This window comes from Anolis sagrei, chromosome 7 (assembly GCF_037176765.1).
Source record: "Anolis sagrei isolate rAnoSag1 chromosome 7, rAnoSag1.mat, whole genome shotgun sequence".
Classification (NCBI taxonomy): domain Eukaryota; kingdom Metazoa; phylum Chordata; class Lepidosauria; order Squamata; family Dactyloidae; genus Anolis; species Anolis sagrei.
The window spans coordinates 16,827,034-16,852,762 of NC_090027.1; the positions used below are offsets into that span (position 1 = coordinate 16,827,034).

The following is a 25,729-nucleotide window of genomic DNA, read 5'->3' on the forward strand; positions in this document are numbered from 1 at the left end:
GGATGGCCCATGGGGTCTCTTACAACTCTTTGATTCTATGATTCTAAGTCTAGGGGTTGGTGCTCATCTCCATGTCTAAGCTGAAGAGCCAGTGTTGTCCATAGACACCTCCAAGGTCATGTGGCCAGCATGACTACATGGTGCACCGTTACCTTCCTGCTGGAGCGGTACTTATAGATCTAATCACATTTGCATGTTTTTGAACTGCTAGGTTGGCAGAAGCTGAGGCTAACAGCGGGAGCTCACCCTGCTCCACGGATTCAAACCACCAACCTTTCAGTCAGTAAATTAAGCAGCTCAGCAGTTTAAACTGCAGTGCCACCAGAGGGCCCAAAATAGGGTATAAATCAAATAAATAATTGTGATTATAGCACCAACATTAATATGTACCATATATACTCGAGTATAAGTCGACCCGAATATAAGCCAAGGGACCTAATTTTACCACCAAAAAAACCTGGGGAAATGTATTGACTCAAGTATAAGCCAAGCTTGGGAAATGCAGCAGCTACTGGCAAATTTCATAATAAAAATAGATACCAATAAAATTATATTAATTTAGGCATCAGTGGGTTAAATGTTTTTGAATATTTACATAGAACTGTAATTCAAGATAAGACTGTCCAACTCTGATTAAACCATTATTCTAACCTTCTTCAATGTAAATATGCTTACATATCCTTCCAATAATAATAAATGGAGTAAAATAGACTACATTTAGAATAGACTACTGCAACACACTCTACGTGGGGTTACCTTTGAAGACTGCTTGGGAGCTTCAAATAGTCCAACGAGAGGAAGCCAAGTTAATAACTGGGGCGGCATACAGGGAGCATATAACGCCCATGTTACGCCAGCTCCACTGGCTGCCAGTTTGCTACTGGGCACAATTCAAAGTACTGGCTTTGGCCTATAAAGCCCTAAATGGCCCCAGCCCAAATTACCTGTCCAAACGCATCTCCCTCTATGTACCATCGCGGAGATTAAGATCCTCCGGGGAGGCCCTGCTTTCCGTCCCGCCATTGTCACAGGCGCGATTGGTGGGGACGAGGGACAGGGCCTTCTCGGTGATTGCTGCCTGGCTATGGAACTCCCTTCCTGGTGAGATCAGGTCGGCCCCCTCCCTCCTGTCCTTTAGAAGGATGGTAAAAGCTTGGCTGTGGGACCAAGCTTTCGGGACAGGGCAATGAAGCGACAATGGGAAAGATGACAGGGCCAATTGGATTTGATGTAGATGGCTAGGACGGTTTTAAATTGTGTTATTTTAAATGGTGTATTTTAATATTTAGATAAATGTTTTTTAATGTTTATGTATTGTACCCAGGCATTGAATGTTTGCCATGTATATGTTGTGCTCCGCTCTGAGTCCCCTTCGGAGTGAGAAAGGCGGAATATAAGTGTTTTAAATAAATAAATAAATAAATAAATAACAATGGAGTAAAATAATAAATTTAATAATAACAATAGAGTAAAATAATAAATGTAATAATAACTAAAATAAAATAATAAATGTAATAATAACAACAACAAAGTAAAATAATAAATAATCTTGACTCGAGTATAAGCCGGGGGAGACTTTTTCAGCCTAAAAAAGGACTGAAAAACTAGGCTTATACTCGAGTATATATACAGTAAGTAACTAAATAAGGCTTTCCTGGAATTAAAATTGGCAAAGTTTAAGGAAAATGACTTTTCCCAATCTCCTAAAAAAAAAACAACAACTTTAAGCAAGCACAGAGTGGCAATATAAGATCAAAATCATAGAGTACAAAATGGCAGGATTTTATAGAATGATTGTTTAAATCATGAAATTATATCAATAATGTAACTGCATACTGAAAGGTGGCAGTTTTGAAGGTTTGTGGCCATGCAATCCAATGTAAAGATTCTGGGAAATGAACTCTGGATGTCTGTAAGCCAACCTGATACTTCACCACCAAGCAAAGGATATGATGTTCAGTGGTGAACTGGATGTGCTGTTATTTGACTAGTTCGATAGGTGTATTTGCACTGAGAAATGTAGGTTGTGAATCAAGTCTTCCACAGAAATAACCCCAAATGTCCTGCTGGCAATTCTTACAACTCCTTCTTGAGCTTTCTTCAGTCTCCGGCAAGTTTGAGAATGAGCTACAAGCAACAATGGCTATGCCTTTGGAGAGAGACGTTCTCCTATGTTTCTCCATAGATATGCATCAGGGGAAATTCTGATTGGAAGAAAGTGTGTATAGAGCCAGGATAAGATATATTTAAGACTCAAACTGAATTAAGCTGGAGATGATTCCGTAACATTACTCAAAAGGTGTATTTTTCTAAGAGGTATATAAATCTTGAAATGTGTTATAATCATTGTGGATTTGTATCCATTTGGTACCGTCACCCCACAATTTGGGACCCTAACTCACGATGGTAAAGGTATGCCCCTCCAGATCTTGGTTGGATTGCAACTACTATCATCCCCTAGCAGCCCAAAGGTGAGGAATACTGGTTGTTGCAGTGCAACAACATCTGGAGGACGGTCAGTGGCAAGACTGGGTCTAAAAACATTGGTTGCCAGGAGAAAATAACATCAGAATGCTATAAAAAGCACTGACATTAAAAAGAGAATGCAGAGAAAAGTTGTTTATCCATGTTTTTAGTCTTATATAGCTTATGATTGTCAATTTGATATTTCAAAATAATTTCAGTCTTCTTTCTCAAAACAAAAAAATAGCTAATGATAAAAATATTTCTAAGAATTCTGTATTTTTTGTGCATAGCTTAGTAACTGAAATCTTGTTCTGCACAGGCCTACATTATTTTTAACTGAACTACCATCTGCAAGGAATTGTTTTCTATTTGTAAAACCAAAAATATTTGAGAACAATTCATTTTTATTTAAAACATTTTCAATCTTCGTTCTTACATGTTCAGTCAGAAGGGAGAGGGCGATCTAATATCCCTGGCGGCCCAATCTAATATCCATAGCCAGGGGGCCACCACTGAGAAGGCCCTGTCTTTCATCTCTGCCAATCGCACTTGCGAGGCAGGCTGGATCGAGAGCAGGGCCTCCCCCGACAATCTTAAGCTCTTAGATGGTTCATAGGAGGAGATACGTTCCGATACTACCCTATAAACCAGATTATCAAAGTGGATAATCCACATTATCTGCTTTGAACTGGATTGTATGAGTCTACACTGCCATATACAGGAGACCCCGGTGGCACAGTGGGTTAAACCCCTGTGCCGGCAGGACTGAAGACCCACAGGTCGCAGATTCGAATCCGGGGAGAGGCGGATGAGCTCCCTCTATCAGCTCCAGCTCCTCATGCAGGGACATGAGAGAAGCCTCCCACAAGGATGACAAAACATCAAATCATCTGGGCGTCCCCTGGGCAACGTCCTTGCAGATGGCCAATTCTCTCACACCAGAAGCGACTTGCAGTTTCTCAAGTCACTCCTGACACGGAAAAAAAAACTGCCATATAATCCAGTTCAAAACAGATAATCTGGATTTTATATGGCAGCGTAGAAGGGGACTCCCTCCTAGGAAAATGTGCACCCCTGCTCTCTTGGGCAAAGAAAATATTAAACATGCTTTCAACAAATACAAGCACTAATAGGCATTTCTTTGGAACTGGATAGAGATACTTCCAGGCCCTCCTCGCTTCCCTGTCCCTTTTCCTTTTTCTTCATGTTCTCAAGCCACTGCAATTCAGTTATGATGGGGTTAAAGGCTTAGGCGGCACATACACAACTTCACAAGTTTTGTTCCTGCTCCTTTGTCAGCTAGAAGCATTCCCCCCATGTCCTGTTTACTTGACAGTGATGCTTACAAGAGGAAACAAAAGCATGACCCCTTGCCAGAATGGCTTTGAGAGTCAAAGCAGTATAAACAAAAGGAACACCAGGCTGCACACTTTGGAGGGAGTTAAGAGTTCTCTCTCAGCAGCTACTCAGGGTTCCAGCTGTTCTCACAGTTCACACATAGTTTTGAAGCCCCCTGGTCTCAGATTTAGGTGGGAGAATAGTTGGGAAATGAACTGGTGCAACCTCAGGACAGATTCACTCAACAGTTTTAGATCCTGCATGTATCATTCCACATGCGGCATGTCGGCAGAGGCAATCCCAATTAATTTTCTGCTGTCTTCCTTTTTCAGCTGCTTTTAAAATGTCCTAGTTTCTCTTTCATCCTCCCACTGTCCTTCTTTGTCTTCATCTTACTTCAATTTGTGCAAACTCAATTCAAAATGTAAAGCACTGTGCAGTCAATGTATTCACTATCTGGTTCTTCCACAATCTACCCTGAACATTTATTATTTTTATTTATTTCGGGTACTTTTACCCCGCCCTTCTCAACCCCCGAGGAGGGACTCAGGGCGGCTTACAAAAAGGCACAATTCAATGCCTATACAAATTACACATAATGTACAAAACATAGTTAAAACAATTATCACAGTTAAAACAATCAAAACAATCAGTATATAACACATTATATAAAAGTATTCTCATGCTCAGCGTTTCGTCTTTCAGAGTTCCATAGTTCCATTCCATTAGTCATTTCCTGGCCGAATACCTGGTCCCAAATCCATGTTTTCAGTTTTTTTCCTAAAGGAAAGGAGTGATGTCGCTGATCTAATTTCCCCAGGGAGTGAATTCCATTGGTGGGGGCCACCACCGAGAAGGCCCTGCTCCTCGTCCCCGACAACCTCACTTGTGATAGAGGCGGGGTCGAGAGCAGGGCCTCCCCAGAGGATCTCAAACTCCGGGGTGGGACGTAGAGGGAGATCCGTTCGGACAGATACACTGGGCCGGAACCGTATAGGGTTTTGTAGGTCAAAACCAGCACTTTGAATTGTGCTCGGAACTGGATCGGCAGCCAGTGGAGCTGACACGACAGAGGGTATGACGCTCCGGTGAGCAGTCTGGCTGCCTCCCTCTGGACTAGTTGGAGTTTCCGAACAGTCTTCAAAGGCAACCCCATGTAGAGTGCGTTGCAGTAATCTAATCGGGATGTAACAAGAGCATGGACCACCATGGCCAGATCCGACTTCCCAAGGTACGGGCGCAACTGATGCACAAGTTTTAATTGTGCAAAAGCTCTCCCGGCCACCGCCGAGACCTGGGATTCCAGGATTCCAGGATCACTCCCAAGCTGCGAACCTGCATCTTCAGGGGGAGTGTAACCCCATCCAGCACAGGCTGTAACCCTATGCCCTGTTCGGCCTTACGACTGTCCCATCATTATGCGTGTTTTGCAGATCCCAACAGGAGTGAACACAACTTACAACTGTTGAATTCTACAGTTTTCTTGGACCACTACTCCCATCAATTCTCTGCTGACAAGTAAAGTTAATGCTCAGAGATGGTGTAGTTGAAGTTCAACAATTATTTGGAGGGTCACAAGTTGTTCAGAGCAATTAGCAATGTTACAAAGAAAAGGAATGCATCTATATATGAGGATTATCCAGAAAGGAAGGTTGCAAAGCATGTAGCTCTTGCAGGGAAATTTTGAAAGGGAAGTTGGTATCATTGCTATGTAGCGGGACGCCAGCGGAAGCAAACGAGCAGTGTCAGTCGTCAGTAGCTCATCGACTGACATTGTGGTGAAGATTAGAGATGAGGATCCTCATTCCATTTCCTGCTGTAATACACTACCTAAATGCTAAGGGCATGAACACTGCTGTGATCCATTGCGAGAAAAATCGTGGCGGTCATTGTTTAGGACAGAAAAGAGGATTTTTTGGAAAGAGGTGACACAATCAATGTTTCACAACCATTCCCCAGTTCCCTATCATCTGAGGGATAGCCAATACTCCAGAGGACAGGAGCAGGATTCAAAATGATCTTGAAAGATCAGAGAGATGGGCCAAAACTAACAAAATGAAGTTCAACAGTGACAAATGCAAGATACTCCACTTTGGCAGGAAAAACAAAATGCAAAGATACAGAATGAGGGAGGCCTGGCTTGAGAGCAGTACGTGTGAAAAAGATCTTGGAGTCCTCGTGGACAATAAGTTAAACATGAGCCAACAATGTGATGTGGTGGCAAAAAAAGCCAATGAGATTTTGGCCTGCATCAACAGGAGCATAGTGTCTAGATCTAGGGAAGTAATGCTACCCCTCTATTCTGCTTTGGTTAGACCACACCTGGAATATTGTGTCCAATTCTGGGCACCACAATTCAAGAGAGATATTGACAAGCTGGAAGGTGTCCAGAGGAGGGCGACTAAAATGATCAAGGGTCTGGAGAACAAGCCCTATGAGGAGCGGCTTAAGGAGCTGGGCATGTTTAGTCTGAAGAAGAGAAGGCTGAGAGGAGATATGATAACCATGTATAAATATGTGAGAGGAAGCCACAGGGAGGAGGGAGCAAGCTTGTTTTCTGCTTCCTTGGAGACTAGGACGCGGAACAATGGCTTCAAACTACAAGAGAGGAGATTCCATCTGAACACGAGGAAGAACTTCCTGACTGTGAGAGCCGTTCAGCAGTGGAACTCACTGCCCTGGAGTGTGGTGGAGGCTTCTTCTTTAGAAGCTTTTGAACAGAGGCTGTATGGCCATCTGTCAGGGGTGATTTGAATGCAATATTCCTGCTTCTTGGCAGGGGGTTGGACTGGATGGCCCATGAGGTCTCTTCCAACTCTTTGATTCTATGATTCTATGAGGGCACCTTTTCTTCTGTTCCAGACCTTTTTTATAGTCCTTTAATTGTCCCTGGACCCCTAGTAGGGCCATTGTGAGACCGATCCTTGTACCAGCATTATCTTTAATTTTAATTATTACATTTGGCCCAGCCATAGGTTTTAAATGTCGCTGTGTTACTGTTAATGTTTATTGCTTATTTTTGTTATGAGTTTTATTTTATTGTTTTGTATTATTTGTTGTTATTGCTTTTATTATTGATGTATTGTGGGCCTCATGTAAGCCGCACTGAGTCCCTTGGGAGATGATAGCGGGGTATAAATAAAGTATTATTATTATTATTATTATTACTACTGTAGCATTCAGCCAGCCCTATTTTCCCTTCTCCTTCCACTAGCCTTGGCCCAGCCCATTCCAAATAGTCCAGGCCCCTTATTGAAATCTTTGCCCCTGGCAGCTTACCTTGCATGAAGAAGAGAGCGGAACTGGTTTTAAATTGATTTTAATGTATATGTTGTGTCAACAGTTTATGCCTATGTTTTTGTTTTATATTGTATGTTTTTGTATTATTTTGCATATGTGGAAACCGCTCGGAGTCCCCTAGGGGAGATAGGGCGGTATATAAATAAAGTTTATTATTATTATTATTATTTGAAACACAACAAGGTGAGTCCACAGCAGACACTGCTGGCAGTTGTATTGGATCACACGTCGGACACTTCCAAGTGTCTAGGACTGTGTGATGTATCGGTGAATAATGTGTGCAGATCCCAATAAGGTGGCCTTCTGCAGCTGGCAGCTGGTAATCTTGTCAGCGCCGATTGTGTTTAAGTGCAGGCCAAGGTTTTTAGGCACTGCACACAATGTGCCAATCACCACTGGGACCACCTTGACTGCCTTGTGCCGGAGACTTTGCAGTTCGATCTTTAAATCCTCATACTGTGTCAGCTTTTCCAGTTGTTTCTCTTCAATTCTGCTGTCGCCTGGGATTGCCACAACAATGATCCACACTCTGACACAATCGTGAGGTCAGGAGTATTATGCTCTAAAACTCTGTCTGTCTGAATCTGGAAGTCCCAGAGGAGTTTTTTATTTATTTATTTATTTACAGCTTTTATATTCTGCCCTTCTCACCCCGCAGGGGACTCAGGGCGGATTACAGTGTACACATAGATGGCAAACATTCAATGCCAATTTTTGACATACAAACATATACAGACATACACAGAGGCTATTTAACTTTTTCTGGCTGCCAGGGGAGCTGTCGCTTTCATCATCCATCTGTGACGCTGATGAAGCACTTCCGCATTCCCCACATGCTTCCCCGCTGGCATGCTTTGCTGGAGTCTTCTTTATGGCCTCATAAATCAGTTAATTTAGCCATCCCACACTTTAAGGTGGTACCTTATTTTCCAACTTGACAGATGCAACTGTCTTTCGGGTTGCAAAGGTCAACAACAGGCTACACACAATTGGTTGGAAACCCACTCCCATTATTATTATTATTAATTATTATTATTATTATTATTTTGCAAGTGTTCCATCTCCCAGGAATATGGGTTTTGCATTACCTTTCAGTTGCTGGAAACAGTCTCTTCTCCTTGTGTTTCTCCCAGGCTGCTGCAGCCTTTGCAAGGCCTAAAAGGTTAGCAGCTAGAGACAGGAAGGCCAGTTTGCAGGCTCTCTGCAATGATTGGCCCAGAGAGTAACTTTTGAGCCCGCCCCTTTTACCAGGTCCATTTTGGAGCCTTCCCTGCCCCATTCTGTTCTAAAGAAGCAATTGGATGTGCTAGAGGCCTGTTTAGGAAGCTCCGAGAAATCATTGCAAGTACTAAAATAAATTAAAATAAAACAAATATATTGAGTAATTGAGACCGATAGATAGATAGATAGATAGATAGATAGATAGATAGATAGATAGATAGATAGATCGATGGATGGATTCATTGAGTTATTGAGCTATAGGGAACAATTGAATACAGATAGAGTTTATTATGCTATAGAGAAATTATAGATAGGTTAATAGAAGAGCTATTGAGTATTTAGATAGATAGTATTGGGCATTTGCCTCCAAATTTATTTATTTATTTACCTTACTTATATACCGCTGTTCTCAGCCCGAAGGCGACTCACAACAAATACGAACAGCAAAAATTCAGAGCTACAGTATAGAAACATTTAACAACCTAACACATTCCACAATTAATAAACAGTTACTACAATACCCATTCACTGTCGTCTCGTCATCAAAAACATGTTCCAGATTCGTCATCCATTGTTCCATTCCAGTGTTCATTAACCAATCATTGCACTAATTATTCGAACGCCTGCTCAAACAGCCAGGTCTTCACTTTTTTGCGGAATACCATTAGAGATGGTGCTAGTCTAATGTCCGTAGGAAGGGCATTCCACAGCCGAGGAGCCACCACCGAGAAGGCCCTATCTCTCGTCTCTGCCAGCCGAGCTTGAGAAGCAGGCGGGATCGAGAGCAGGGTCTCCCCGGAAGATCTCAAAGTCCTGGTGGGTTCATAGGCAGAGATGCGGTCAGATAGGTAGCTTGGGCCGGAACCGTTTAGGGCTTTAAAGGCCAACGCCAGCACTTTGAATTCAGCAGATCGGTAGCCAGTGGAGTTGGCGCAACAGGGGGGTTGTATGCTCCCTGCGCTCCGCTCCTGATTTTGAGTCATAGATAGGAGAAAAACCTGCTTTTTCTTACCATAGGGGCTCAAGATTAAGGTAGAAGAATTCCACAATTCATTATACCTTTTGGAGGAAAGCTGCCTCAATATCTGTACTCATTGACTGTAACATTAATAAGCTGAGCCAAGTCTACAAGGACTTTGTTAATAAATTTCAGCCAGTTTGTCACTTTGTTAATAAATACCCTGTTTGCTGTTTTAAACCTGAAGTGGACTCAGTTACTCAGAAGGTTTGAGCCTCAAAGGAAAGACCCCAGCGGTCCGCCCAGGCAAAGAGAGTAGCACATCATAAGGCATTTGGGTGTGACGGCACAGCAAGATATCATGAGACCACGAGGAAACTTCAGAGCCATCCAAAACAAACGTTCTGGGATGCTGGCAGCGGGAGTTTGTCTCCTTCATGACAATGCGTGTCCGCTCATGCAACACTAGAGTTGTTGACTTCATGTGTTCACCCTTCTCACAGCCACGATCTCGCACCCAGTGACTATAATCTGTTCACTAAATTGAAAAAACACCTGGGTGGAAAACACTTTTTCAACGACGACAAGGTGAAAATAAAAGTGACGAACTGGCTGAAAAAAGTGGCGGGAGACTTCTATGACACAGGCATCAAAAAACACATCACACGGATGACAAAATGTATTGGACTGAATGGTGATTATGCGGAAAAATAATGTAATACCTATGCTATAATCCATGTACGGTTTATTAACAGGTTTTTGCCTATAGGAAAGCTCATATAAGAGCAAACAACAAGCACAGACCCACACTTAAACCGAGGCTGCATAGCCATAAAACTGAACAGGCATTAACCCAGTCTGAAAAAAAGAAAGCGGGATTCACATCAGTCTTTTTATGTATGGATCTCCTGGTGCTTAATTGGGAGTATTATTAATTGGGGTCATAAAATGGTTAAGTTGCTAGCTCAGGTGCAAATAGGAGGAGCAGGATCTTTCTAAATTATTAGTTCTATAAAATTGGTTGATGGTACTATTACTTTTCACTCTTGTGCACATTAATAACGATTCAGCCGAAGATTCTTACCTGAAGCGTACTTTTAAACGGATTGTTCTTCAGCTGGCAAGAGGTAGTAATGGCAATCCCTTGAACTCAGTGTGTAGCCCAGTGGATAGGATGCAAAGCTGATGTGCAGCTTGTCAAGTCCGAAAAATTGGATGGCTCGATTTGGACTGGAAACAACGTGGTGGACAGGATTGGAGTTCGAGTCACTCTTTACCATGGGAGAACTGATCTGGAAAACATTAAGGTCAAAATTATGTGATATAAAGCAAGGAGTTCAGGAGGCTGCCTAGCAATAACAACATTTCTTGGAGTCTTGGTTTTTAAGCCTGTTCTTGGATATTATTTGGGGCACTGATTCAGAAAATTGCATTGATAAGATCCCATCAGCTCTAGTTTCTTAGGTATGGTTATCATGGTTTTCTATGGACAAGCAGATGAAGACTGGTATATGACATATGTTCTGTGGGGAAAACTGGTGGCATTGTTGGAATCAGCAGGGATTTTTTGTGTCAGGAGTGACTTGAGAAACTGCAAGTTGCTTCTGGTGTGAGAGAATTGGCTGTCTGCAAGGACGTTGCCCAGGGGATGCCTGGATGTTTGATGTTTTGCCATCCTGTAGGAGGCTTCTCCCATGTCCTCGCATGAGAAGCTAGAGCTGGGATGGGAGCGCACCCCGCTCCATGGATTCAAACCACCAACCAGTGGGTCAGCAGTCCTGCCACTAAAAGGGTTTAAGCCATTGAGCCACTGGAGGCTCAAATATACCCAGAAACAGGCACCAAAATGTGTGTTGGCCAGTGTTCTGTGATTAAATATGGCAGTTTTAAAAAGACAGGGACATAGTTAATATATTATCGAAGGCCTTCATGACCGGAATCACTGGGTTGTTGTGAGTTTTCCGAGCTGTATGGCCATGTTCCAGAAGCATTTTCTCCTGATGTTTCGCCTTCATCCTTGGGAGGCATCCTCAGAGGTTGTGAGGTCTGTTGGAAACTAGGAAAATGGGGTTCATATATCTGTGGAATGTCCAGAGTGGGAGAAAGAACTCTTGTCTGTTTGAGGTAGGTATTAATGTTTCCATTGGCCACCTTGATTAGTATTTAATGGCCTAGCAGTTTCAAGGTCTGGCTTTTTACTGCCTGGGGAATTCTTTGTTGGGAGGTGATTAGCTGGTCCTGATGTTTTCTTGTCTGGAATTCCCATGTTTTTTTAAGTGTTATTTATTTACTGTTATGATTTTTGCTCAATTTTTGTTCAGCCATGATATTGTTTTTATGATGTTGCCTGATTGTGGTTTTTTTTTTATTGATTTGTTATTGTTGATTGTATTTTATGGTGCTTGTTTTAACTTGTAATTCTTAGGTTTGTCCCTTTGTAAACCGCCTTTAGTCCCTTAAGGGAGATGGAGACGGGGTTTAAAAATAAAGTTATTATTATATTATTATTATTATTAATAATTAATACCGGTAGCCAGATTTTGTTCATTTTATGGTTTCTTCCTTTCTGTTGAAATTGTCCACATGCTTGTGGATATATAAACCCGATTTTCCTAGTTTCCAACTGACCTCACAACCTTTGAGAATGCCTGCCATAGATGCAGGCAAAACATCAGGAGGGAATGCTTCTGCAACATGGCCAAACTCACAACAACTCAAGACCATATTTGTTTGTTATATGCTCCTAAGTCTCACCCTCTTTTTAAAAGTTTTATTTATAAATTTATCAAACAAAATCTATAATGTATACTTATAGATTTTGTTTGATAAATTTATAAATAAAATACATTCTTCCCTCTTTTTACAACATCTTAGACAGAAGAATATGTCATATTATATACAATCGAACAGTAAAAAAATTAAAAACATCTTTAAGCATATATCTTATCTTTTTTTATAAGTTCCATTACAACTTATACTACGTATATCTCTACCACACACCTTTTATCTATTTATACATGTTTTATTTCTTTATAATTGGTATTATACCATTTCCCCCTCTTCCCCTTCCCCTTAGTTTTTGCCCCCTTCACCAGGACCAACCAACTCATGTTGCTTCACAATTGCAAAATGTCGTCGTTTCTGTTGCTGGCCATTCCCTCATTAAAAATATACTCAATAATTTCCCCCATATTTTCCAGAAATCTGTTTCCATATTCCACCTTTTAATTTTAATATTGCAAGCCCCCCCCCCCGGGGGGGGGGAGCCGGCCCCGGTGCGGAGAGCTGTCCGTTTCGCAGGTTCAAATCCGGGGAGAGGCGGATGAGCTCCCTCTATCAGCTCCAGCTCATCATGCGGGGACATGAGAGAAGCCTCCCACAAGGATGACAAAAACATCAAATCATCCGGGCGTTCCCTGGGCAACGTCCTTGCAGACGGCCAATTCTCTCACACCAGATCGCTCCTGACATGACCAAAAAAAAAATTGCTCTTATTTCTTTGGATACGCTTTCCCAAATTTTTTTGTATAATTTTACATAACCACCACATATGAAGGTACGTCCCTATTTCCTCTCCAACACTGATTTGAGTATTTTTTTTATCAATCTGATTTAATCTAATGGGAGTTAGATACCACCTCCATACCGTTTTATAGTCTCACCCTCAACCTATCCACGGGTCAAAGCAAAATCCTAATTTTGACCTCAAATCGTGTTGACTTATACATAAAGTGAAGTCACACATGAGTATATATGGCAAGGTCTTATTTATTATTTATTTATTTAAAACATTTATATTCCACCCTTCTCACCCCAAAGGGGACTCAGGGCAGAGCAAAGCATGTATACGGCAGACATTCAATGCCGGGACACAAATTCTTATATACATACAGAAACATTAAAAACATTTATCAAAATATTAAAATACACCATTTAAAACTGTCCTAGTCATACGCGTCAAATCTAATTGGCCTGGTAATCTTTCCTATTGCTGCTTTATTACCCTGTCCCGAAAGCTTGGTCCCACAGCCACGTTTTTACTAGGGCTGGGTAACCACAGAAAAATTTGTTTCTAAACTCAATTAGTTTTTAGGGAGTTTTTGCGTTTCGCTTTTTAAAAGAATTCCGAAATTTTTCTTTAAAAAAGTTCGAAATTTACGAAATTTTGGAAATTACGAAACAATTACGAAAATGATTTCGAAACAATTATGAATCGATTCGTTAATGGCAGACGCGACTGCGCAATATGCTAAAAAACCTCCAAATGGGACAGGGGGAACTTCTGAAGCTTCCCTCTCCCTCTGTTGTTGACTGTTGGTGTGATAATTTATTTTTTTATCACTAAGAAAACAAACAACAACTATAAAACTTGCACCAGACATACAGAAGTAATAACAAAACGATTACGAAACAATTACGAAACAATTACGAAATGAATTGAAAAAATCGTTTCGATTTTTAGTTGCTCCTGAATGGTTCAATATCGCATCGTTATATAAAAAAAAAAAAACGAAATAATAACGAATTACGAAATTAACAAACGAAACCGCCCAGCCCTCGTTTACCATCCTTCTAAAGGACAGGAGAGAGGGGCCCGACCTGACCTCACCACGAAGGGAGTTCCATAGCTGGGGGGCCATCACCGAGAAGGCCCCTTCTCTTGTCCCCACCAATCGTGCCTGTGACTGGCGGGATGGCAAACAGGGCCTCCCCAGGGGATCTGAATCTCCGTGATGGTTCATAGGGAGAGATGTGTTTGGACAGGTAATTTGGGCTGGGGCCGTTTAAGGCTTTATAGGCCAGAGCCAGCACTTTGAATTGTGCCGAGTAGCAAACTGGCAGCCAGTGGAGCTGGCGTAACATGGGCGTTGTATGCTCCCTGTATGCCGCCCCAGTTATTAACCTGGCTGCCTCTTGTTGGACTATTTCAAGCTTCCAAGCAGTCTTCAAAGGCAACCCCACGTAGAGTGCGTTGCAGTAGTCTATCCTAGTCTTCACTGTTTAAAATGTCTGAGTGAAAACCTTGGAACGATGAAGCTTCACAGCCCTCCGCACTCGACTGCGCCTGCCCAGACCCTCTCTGCCCCATTCTCCCATCCTTCCCTTGGCCTTCTCTCCCAAAGGACGCAGGAAAAAACACGGCACAAGTTCACGCCAGAGCCATTGCAGGAAAAAGGTTCAAGCCTGTCAGGAGATCCCTACAAAAGCCAGAGTTTAAAAACTGCATTGGGAATATGGCAATTATCTCCTCGCACCACATTTCTCAGCCCTGACTGAGGTTTAATTAAAACCAAGTTAAAACACGCACGCACACGCACACAATCATTATTTCAGATATCACTCTGCTGCATTCCCAGATATATTTTTTTTCCCTGCGAAAAGGACAAAAATAAAGCTTTTATCGCAGAGTTTTTAATTTACGGAGCGAACCTTCCAGCTCAGTTGGATATTATTCGCTCGTAATATTTCCTTTAAAGAAATATATATATAAATTAGCTAATCCCTCATAATCTCCTTGAGTTGCACCTAAAACACAGTTTCTTGCAAGTGACCTTTTCCGGAAAGGCTGTTTCTATAGCAACAGCATTGTTCAATTCAGTCAGGAACAAAATACTGCACAAGGGAAGGGAAATTCTTAATTTTGTGGCATTTGGTGACACATTGAATACCGACAACATATCAATGAGGGCAAAGCCTATCCTCCTTAGTGTCTGTTTGATATGGCCAAGCCAATGACCAAACTGTGCATCGCCTTCCCAATTTATGGCGTGAGCATGTATGTGCACAAATACATTTGATTAACAGAGGGGATCACTATTACTACATTATGGACTGACCCGTTTCATTAGAGAGATCATAAAAAAATCATGCTGCAACCATTGGGATCAGGATAACATTTGGTTCGGCTACTATTTATTTATTTATTTATTTACGACATTTATATGCTGCCCTTCTCACCCCGAAGGGGACTCAGAGCGGCTTACAAGGTATATATTACATACAATATACTATATTATTAGCATAGTACAATATCAGCATTAAACATTGCTATATTGCACCGTACCACTATGTCGTTATATTATTAGCAATATTACATGTAATATAAATATATAATTATAATATCATATTATTATTATTATTATTATTATTATTATTATATTGCATTACATCTATATATATATAAATGCGCATGTCGTAATGAGTGGCTTAAAAACAAAACAACCAATAAACGAAATCACACCAAATTTGGCAACAAAATGTCTCACAACACAAGGAGTGACCATCACTCAAAAATTATGATTTTGTCATTTGGGAGTTGTAGTTGCTGGGATGTATAGTTCACCTACAATCAAAGAGCATTCTGAACTCCATCAATGATGGAATTGAACCAAACTTGGCACACAGAACTCCCATGGCCAACAGAAAATACTGGAAGGGTTTGGTGGGCATTGACCTTGAGTTTGGGAGTTGTAGTTCACCTACATCCAGAGAATACTGTAGACTCAAACAATGATGGATCTGGACCAAACATGGCACAAATATTCCATATGCCCAAATATGAACATAGATGGAGTTTGGAAGAAATAGACCTTGACATTTGGGAGTTGTAGTTATTGGGATTTATTATTCACCTATAATCAAAGAGTGTTCTGAACCCCACCAACGACAGAATGGGGCCAAACTTCCCACACAGAACCCCCATGACCAATGGAAAATACTCAAGGGCATCCAGTCCAACTCCCTTCACCAGGGCAAGAAAACATAATCAAAGCCCTCCTGATGAAGAGCCATCCGGCCATAGATATAGATAGATATGATTCACACACAGAGAGATATAGTATCATAGCTTTGAAAGGGACCCCTGAAGAAGGACAATGATATGTTGCATGTTCCAGAGTGGGCAAACTAGACACTCTCCACATCAACACTGAGAAAGAAACAGCAAGAAATACTGTTTACCCACAAGCATAAAGAAATTACATATATTAGTAACCAACACTTTCTCATTACTTTATTTTCCAGACCAACAGACTGGGCCACAGCAACGCGTGGCAGGGGACAGCTAGTTACATTATAATATTATAAATATTATATGTATATACAATATATTATAATTATATTATATTATATTATTAGAATGGCACATTAGAATAGAGTACTACTTATCTCTGGGCACAATTTCAGAGAATGCAATAAATATACAAGTTTTATAGCTCATATGGCTAAAGGATACCAAAATCCAGCATCTTTTTCAAAGACCGTATTCCAGGAATTCTTTATGTGTGGAACGGATTTCTCTTTAGTAGGAACAAGGTTGTTTGGGATTCCTTTGCTAACAGTTTGGGAAACAAAGCAAAAGATGGGAGGATTGGAGACCTCCAGTTCTTCAATACCCTCATTATCAACAATGATTCCTTCAACTACCTACGGATCAAGATTTTGGAAAGTTGTTTTTATGAAGTAAGGAGTTACAGTACAAAGGTCTCATTTCAATCTCATACTTCTCGTTGTTAAGCAATTGGAGCAGCTTTCTCAACCTGGGAGTCAGGACCCCTGGAGGGGGGGAGGTCAAAAAGGGGGTGTCAGAGGGGTCACCAAAGACCATCAGAAAACACAGTATTTTCTGTTGATCGTGGAGGGTTCTGTGTGGAAAGTTTGGTCCAATTCTATCGTTGATGGGGTTCAGAATGCTTTTTGGTTGCAGGTGAACTATAAATCCCAGGAACTACAACTCCCAAATGTCAAGGTCTATTTTCCCCAAATTCCATCAGTGTTCACATTTGGACATATTGAGTATTTGTGCCAAATTTGGTCCGGATCCATCATTATGTGAGTCCACAGTGATCTCTGAATGTACGTAACTACAACTCCAAAACTCAAGTTCAATGCCCACCAAACTCTTCCAGTATTTTCTGTTGGTCATGGGAGTTGTGTGTGCCAAGTTTGGTTCAATTCCAGTGTTGATGGGGTTCAGAATGACCTTTGATTGTAAATCCCACCAACTACAACTCCCAAATGACAAAAATCAATCCTCCTCCCCAATTCCACCAGTAATCAAATTTGAGCGTATTTGGTATCTGTGCCAAATTTGGTCCAGTGAATGAAAATACATCCTGCATATCAGATATTTACATTATGATTCATAATAGTAGCAAAATTACAGTTATGAAGTAGCAACGGAAATAATGTTATGGTTGGGGATCATCACAACATGAGGAACTGTGTTAAGGGGTTGCGGCATTAGGAAAGACAATTAGACTGCCATTTGTCTATGGGTCAAAACGTATGTACAATAAAGTGACAATTTTCACCCTGTAATTATACAATAAACTAAATAAGATGTGCCATACTGAAAAAGGAATGATATTATGGACTTGATTATATGAAGCAGGCAAGGTATTATATTCCCCTCCTTTTTGGTTTATTTTTACCTCTCTTGCATACTCAGCTTCCTTTTCTCCATTTGATAGTCCCTATCACATGACACTATGTAGATTCTGCTACTGGTTTACCTTCTGGTCCAAGATTCTCCCATCCCTATCTGTTATTGGGAGGAAAATGCATCAACATCTCCCAATCCCACTACATTCTCAACACCTCCCTTAATACAATGGGTTTCTTTTAGTTCTCTGCCAGGATCCTGATAGCAACATGACACATCAAGGGGAGGATTCTGCTCCTCTGCCTCTTGCTATTTCCAAGCTGGCTGTTTTCCTTATAAATAATAATAATAATAATAATAATAATAATAACAACAACAATAATAACAACTTTATTTGTAGACTGCCCTCTCTCCCCGAAGGGACTCAGGGCAGTTTCCAACACATATGGCAAACATTCAGTGCCAACAAAGAAGCATATTAACAGATTACATCAAAACAAGACACATCAAATAATATAAATCAGCCTAACTGTACACTTAAGACCAAATAAAAATTAACCAAAAAATAAAACTTGATAACCCTAGCAGACATACTCACATAATATAAATTTAAACAGAATAAGACACTTAAAACAACTCAAACTGATTAAGAGGAAAGATGGTTTCCAATAACTTACTAGTTAAGATCAATTGCAGTATCTAGATAAGATTTAATATATCTAGACAATGATATACGTCAAGACGTATTAGTCTTCCTCCTCTCCGTACACCAAAGTGCATAAATGTGTTTTTAGCAATGTTTTCAAGGCAAGGAGAGAGGGGGCAGATTTTAGTTCTTTTGGGAAGGAGTTAGGTGGGGAGCTATCACAGAGAAGGCCCCCTCTCTCGTTCCCACCATCCATACTTCAGACAGGGGTGGACCGAGGGCAGGGCCTCCTCCGCAGATCGCAGTGCTTGAGCCAGTTTGTAAACAGATGCGTTCCTACAGATAGTATGGGCCTGACTATTTTGTACATATCTTTGCCATTTTTTTGTTTTTAATGCTGAAACTACAGAATTGCACTAAAATATGAAATGATCAAAATAAAGGAATGGCAGTAGTGCAGGAAGGCGTGGTTATGACTACAAGAAAGAAGATTCTATCTGAACATGAGGAAGAACTTCCTGACTGTGAGAGCCGTTCAGCAGTGGAACTCTCTGCCCCGGAGTGTGGTGGAGGCTTCGTTTCTGGAAGCTTTTAAACAGAAGCTGGATGGCCATCTGTTGGGGGTGCTTTGAATACAATTTTCCTGCTTCTTGGTAGGGGGTTGGACTGGATGGCCCTTGAGGTCTCTTCCAACTCTATGATTCTATGATTCTATGTGGAAGTATGATTGCAGAACCATGGAATGGCGAATCAGCGCAACTGCGCAATTGAAGAGAAATGTGATATCTAGGGTGCCAACCTAGTATCCATCCATTATCTATGATAATGTGACTGAAGCGGAATGGTGGGTTAGTGTGATAAGTCCTAACTCTCAATAAGTTACAATCCTAATGAAATTCAGTCATGACTGAATTATTGTTAAAAGAAATCAATTGCAAGCAATTTAACATTTCAAATGAGTTATGCCTCATTCTTCTAAACAAGCCTACAAATGTTAATATCTCTGCCCAAGCATCTAGGGACTTCTATGCTCATGGAACAATGAATCAACTTGAGATTTTAGTCTGAACTTTAAATGAATTACCAAAGAGGCAGAATCTTACCTTCTAAGTATGTCCAGTAACTTGGAAAACCTTTAAAAGTTCAAACAAAAATATGTTGATTTATTGTTCCAGTGCCATGAAAGCCAACTGTATTTCTTCCTGCCTCCACTCATTGTTTTGGTTTTCTTGTATTTGTTCTTCATCATCTTACCCCTTGTTTTTCTCCTTTTCAATACCCCTTCGCTTTCCCTTTTTCTTCTCACCTCTCTTCCATACTCCACTTCCTTTACACCATGATGTCTTCCACATCACAGTTGCCTCTCCCATTTTCTAGCTCTCAGATCAGCAGTCATCAGCATTGTGCTATGTCATGCAAAACAAACCATACTAATTCATGTCCAAAAATAGTCAAAAGTTGGAAAACGCTGAAGGCAAACAGCTGAAAAAGAAAAAGCCTTGCCCTCTTTGAACTTTGGTCTAAGCCAAAAGTGATGATCTCATGATGACACTAGTTAAGGAGATACAGTACTGGTTTGAGTCTCTGGTGAGTGTTCAGACATATCCCGAAAATGCATAAAACTGATTTCTAGCTTCACCATATCTTCCACGTAATCACAATGCTTGTGTCTATGAACGCTTAATGCACAGCTTGAATGTTTCTAATATTTTCCGCAGTTAGCATAAGATCTCAAGATGGAAAATTGATCTTGCAGACCAGTGGTTCCCAACCTGTGGTCCATGGACCACCAGTGGTCTGCAAGAACAAAAATATGGTCCATGGTCTCACCATTGCTACATCATGGCAATGACAGCAACTGCTCTCGTGAAACCCTCTTATAGTGCTGAGGCAATGGGGATGTTGGGAGTGGAAAGGCTGACTACCCACGAAAGATTACTACTACCACATCAGCTCTAGATTATTAAATATGGTTTTTTGTGGGTGCGCAGTTGCCGACTACTGTTCCGTATCAGAAAGCAGAGCTGATGTGGTTTATCCAATGCAACTTTCTGAATCAGCACCCCAAATAACCAAACAGAATCTAAAGTTGACCAAAAACCGATTCATAATGCTTTGATACTAAAGTTGGAGAGTGGTCCCTGGTCAAAGTGGTTCCCGGTCAAGTGGTATCTGGCTAAAAAAAGGTTGGGAACCATTGTTGTAGACAGATAAGTAATTCAATGGCAAGTATTACTTGCCTTGTCTGTGGAAACAGCAATTTTCACACAGGCAAGTAGGAAATATGAGGGCTGAATGAAAAGTAATGTCTCCACCTTTGTTACTTGGGGTTTGGATGGGAATAATTTAATAAATCAAACGCAGAAATAATCCTTAGAATGTGCTCTTTAACTACCACTATTCACTTTTCCACATAATCACCAGACAATTGGATAAATTTCTTCCAACAATGAACAAGTTTTCTGAAGCTGTCATGGAAGAAGTCGACACTCTGTTTCTGCAACCCATCGTGCACAGATCTTCCAATAGCCAAGCAAAGCAATAATGTGACCCAGACATTCTTGTGAAATGCTGATTATGCTTGAAATTTCTCTCTGAGTGATACGACGATTGTCCTGATTCAATCTGTCAACCTTTTGCTTGTGAAACTCAGTGGTTGCTGTCACAGGACGTCCAACTCTTTGTTTGTCACACAAGTCAGATGTTCCCACCTCAACACCTTTAAACTTACTCGCCCAATGCACAGTACTCACATCAACACAATCACTATAAACAGCTTGCATTCTCTGATGAATCTCCTTTGGGGAGACACCTTCTGCTGTCAAGAATTCAATGACTGCACATTGCTTAAGTCGCATTGACCGACCGTCTGTGCAGGGTTCCATACTTTGCACTTTAACAACACAACCTTTCAATGCTAAGGCTTCCCGCCAAAATGGAACTGTAGAGGAGAGTCTTCTGAACAAGCCAGTACCTGCCGCATACCAGTACTGCCAAATGTTGAGGAGTTATGAAGTTGGAGGCATTTCTTTTCATTCTGAGTCCCTCTACGGAGGTTGAGAAGATCGGGATATTTAAATAAATAAAATAAATTCAACCCTCATATATTTCACAATCTGGGCTACCTGTGCCTTAACCTTGTGGATATCATAACTACTGTTTTTTTTCTCCAGCTGTAAAGTAAAAGGAACTTTATGGGAGATAGATGTACAAGGAGGTTTCCTTCCTTCCTTCTATCAATCTCCACCTTTTCTCCAATACATGTAAGGTCCCTCTCATATTATCCTCAGACCTACCCTATTTATTTATTTATTTGGTTTACTTTTACCCCGCCCTTCTCACCCCGAAGGGGACTCAGGGCGGCTTACACATCCAAGGCACAATTCGATGCCCATAGCATACATAATACACAATAATAAGCAATAAAACAAAATAACAAATTAGCAAACAACAACAACAACAATACATTGCATCTAAAACCGTTAAAACCAATAAAACCAGTAAAATTTCATACAAACCGATACAACCACTTCTTCCTTCTTGCCAGTCAGTGTTCGCTATCTCATGGTTCAGAGTTTTCTTCCACATTTATCAGTCCACATATATCAGTCCTGCCGGTCCTAATTGCCTGGTTGTCCTATCTAGTTAGCAGACTGCCCGAAGGCCTGGTCCCACAACCACGTCTTTGTCTTTCTCCTAAAGGACAGGAGTGATGTCGATGCCCTGATATCCACTGGGAGTGAGTTCCACAGGTGGGGGGCCACCACTGAGAAGGCCCTGCTCCTCGTCCCCACCAGCCTTGCTTGAGAAAGCGGTGGAGTCGAGAGCAGGGCCCCCTCAGATGATCTTAAATTCCGTGGTGGGACGTAGAGGGAGATACGTTCGGACAGATACGCTGGACCGGAACCGTACAGGGTTTTATAGGTCAAGACCAGCACCTTGAATTGGGCTCGGAACTGAACCGGCAGCCAGTGGAGCTGACACAGCAGAGGGGTGGTGTGCTCTCTGTATGTCGCCCCAGTGAGCAGCCTAGCTGCCGCTCGCTGGACCAGTTGAAGTTTCCGAACCGTCTTCAAGGGCAACCCCACGTAGAGCGCGTTGCAGTAGTCTATTCGGGATGTAACAAGAGCGTGGACCACTGTGGCCAGATCAGACTTCCCAAGGAACGGGCGCAACTGGTGCACAAGTTTTAATTGTGCAAAAGCTCTCCCGGCCACCGCTGAGACCTGGGGTTCCAGGCTCAGCGATGAGTCCAGGATCACTCCCAAGCTGCGAACCTGCGTCTTCAGGGGGAGTGTAACCCCGTCTAACACAGGCTGTAACCCTATTCCCTGTTCGGCCTTACGACTGACCAATAGGACCTCTGTCTTGTCTGGATTCAATTTCAATTTGTTAGCCCTCATCCAGTCCGATACAGCAGCCAAACACCGATTCAAGGTCTGGACAGCCTCCTTGGTGACAGGTGAGAAGGAGTGACAGAATACCCTATGAGGTGGGTCAGGCAGAAAAGGACAGATGGAAGAACAGAGGAGGCCTGGCTCGGTGAGTTTCATGGCTCATTGGAAGACAAAAAGTTGGATCTGCCAAGTCTCAGACTAACACTCTTAACTGCTAAAACTGACTCTTAATAGCCTTGTCAGGAGCAAGCTGTCATCCCTGAACACCATGTAGTATGTTCAGTTCTTTCATTGCATTGAGCCACTTTGTTTGCAAAGATGTCAGCTCTCTTATCCTCCCATTTTCCTGCAACGGAGAAAAAGTTGGATCTACCCATGGGGCAGACTGAGGTGGGGAAAACAAACTGTACCACTTGATTATGGCTGGGATGATGAAAGATACCACTTTGAATGCTTTCCTTCTCCCATGTGAAAGAAATATGAGAAGTAACTATTTTGTCAAAGGAACCAACTACACTAGCTGGGAAAAATAGAAACCACATCTCAGCCACAACAATGTTGCACGTTGTGACTAATAGGTTGGAAGCTTTGCCTGCAGCCACAAAGGTAAACCAAGCATTCCCCTACTGCCAGTCACTCAGCTACTGAAGGAATCAATAGAAGGATTGGTTTACCTGTGTGTGTTCAGGGTATAAAAGAAAATTCCCTTACTTTCCATCATGTTCTTTTTTCTACTGGAAGACTTGAACTTGGAAACATTATTTTTCAGTCTACAATCCAAAGAACCTCACCAAATGGACATGCAGGTTGAGGGATTCTGTGGGATGTAGTCTGTTTCCAAGCTCTGTTCCCTTAATGATTTAAGAGTGAAGAAAAACAGCAAGGGGATGGAGAATGGAAGATAAGAGATTCCTGGGTGGGGATGATGGGTTCTCTGCCAAACTGTGAGTCTCACTGATTGTCTATGAATACTTGCTGCTGATGTCGTGCTGCAGAATTTGAAGAGGCACAAATGGAGGCCGAAAGAGAGAAATGTGCCAAAAGGAGGACGCACCAAGCCAACCCTGACCAGGACCGCCTTCCTCCTTCCACCAATGCCCTCAATGTGGAAGAACATGAATAGGGCTCCACAGTCACCTACGTACCCACCGCCAGTATACCGATCTTGGAAGACTATCCTACTTGGACAACAAGGGATTGCCTAAGTAAGTAAGTAAGTAAGTAAGTAAGTAAACTGATGTCTGACCTGCATCAGGGTCAAGAGCAAAGACTCTGTAGGGACTGGAGACAGCATAAATCTGAATTCCACATTTTTCACTGAAATATATTCAAAATGCCCAAGTTTGGCAGGGACAATTAGCCCTCTGTCTTCCCACTTCTTCAGCTGTTTTGTTAAATGTCCCAGTTTCTCTCTCCTCCCATTGTCTTCAATTTATTTCAGTGGCTGAAAACCGAGGCCCCCTCAACTGCCATATAATCCAGATTATCAAAGCAGATAATCCACATTATGTGATTTACATTATGCGATTTACTTCCACACTGCCCCTATATCCCAGGAACTGATCCCAGATTATTTTCTTATTTCAGATTATCTGGCAGTGGAGACTCATATAATCCAATTAAAAGCAGATATTCTGGGATCAGATCCTGAGATATAGGGCCTGACTGGAAGGGCCCTATGTCTACACCAGGGGTCCTCAAACTAAGGCCTGAGGGCCGAATCTGGCCCTCCAAGGTCATTTACCTGGCCCTCGCTCAGGGTTAACCTAAGTCTGAAAGACTTGAAAGCGCACAACAACAACAACAACAACAACAATCCTATCTCATCAGCCAAAAGCAGGCCCACACTTCCTATTGAAATACTAAGAGTATATTTGTTAAAATTGTTCTTCATTTTCCTTATTGTATTGTTTTTAAGTGTTTTTTTTTTGCACTACAAATAAGATCTGCGCAGTGTTCTTAGGAATTCATTCATTTTTTTTTTCAAATTATAATCCGGCCCTCCAACGATTTGAGGGACTGTGACCTGGCCCTCTGTTTAAAAAGTTTGAGGACCCCTGGTCTACACTGACATATAATCCAGTTCAAAGTAGATAATCTGGATTTTATATGGCTGTATAGAAGGGGTCTGAGTTCAAACTGAAAAGGTAGGGGGGAAAGAAGGGGAGGGGATTGAGTCTAGCATAAGTCTGAAGCAAAAGCAAATTGCTTTTGCCTTCTCAATGGCAGTTTGGTGTTTTGTTTTGTGCTACGCAAATCCCAGTTTCATTTTTGAAATGTTGCCGGCTATGCACTGGCCATGTTGACCGTGAGATTATAGGAGTAACATTTCCAAGCTCTGGACAAGAGCCATTGTGCCCAGTACATTTTTAATATCGCGCCAGACATGTTGACTGACTGTTTTCAACATTAATCGTTGTTTAACCTACTTATTCAAGAAGAAAACATTAATATCATAACTTCCTTACACAGCAATGTGGGAGCAATAATCCAGATGTATACAACTTTCCTTCTGCTCCTTGATATTAACCTCTTTACATGGTGTCTGACTGCAACTGGCAGCATTTGTCACAGCATTGCAAGAGGAGCTTCAGCTAAGATCTTTTGTGGAAGATAATCGCCATGACTAAATATATGATCTATATTTTCATTCCCTTCCAAATGCTCATCCTTAAGAATCTGCTATACCAACATTCATAGCATTCCACTGGACTCTGTTTAGTTAATATTTTCCAAAGATACCCTGGTATGAAACTGGCTCTTTTCTCAAGTGCGGTTCAGAATTATCATCATTACAATTTTTAGTACAATAGAGTCTTGCTTATCCAACATAAATGGGCCGGCAGAATGTTGGATAAGCAAAAATGTTGGATAATAAGGAGGAATAAACGTCAAATTACATTAGGATTTTACAGATTAAGCACATCTGCCTTTGCACTTTGCTACTGAGTATGCATGCCCAGTGTGGAACACATCTCACCACGCTAAAACAGTGGATGTGGCTCTTAATGAGACATGTT

General features: G+C 41.5%; 1 protein-coding gene across 2 annotated transcripts in view; it reads right to left on the reverse strand.

Annotated features, from left to right (window-relative positions):
• The window catches only part of PKNOX2 (PBX/knotted 1 homeobox 2), a 475,342-nt gene that overhangs the window by 228,903 nt on the left and 220,710 nt on the right, over positions 1-25,729 (reverse strand). For both annotated transcript variants that reach the window (XM_060786950.2, XM_060786949.2), the window contains one exon: positions 10,368-10,575. The gene's annotated coding sequence lies outside the window, so the exon portion shown is untranslated. The remainder of the gene's footprint in view (positions 1-10,367; positions 10,576-25,729) is intronic.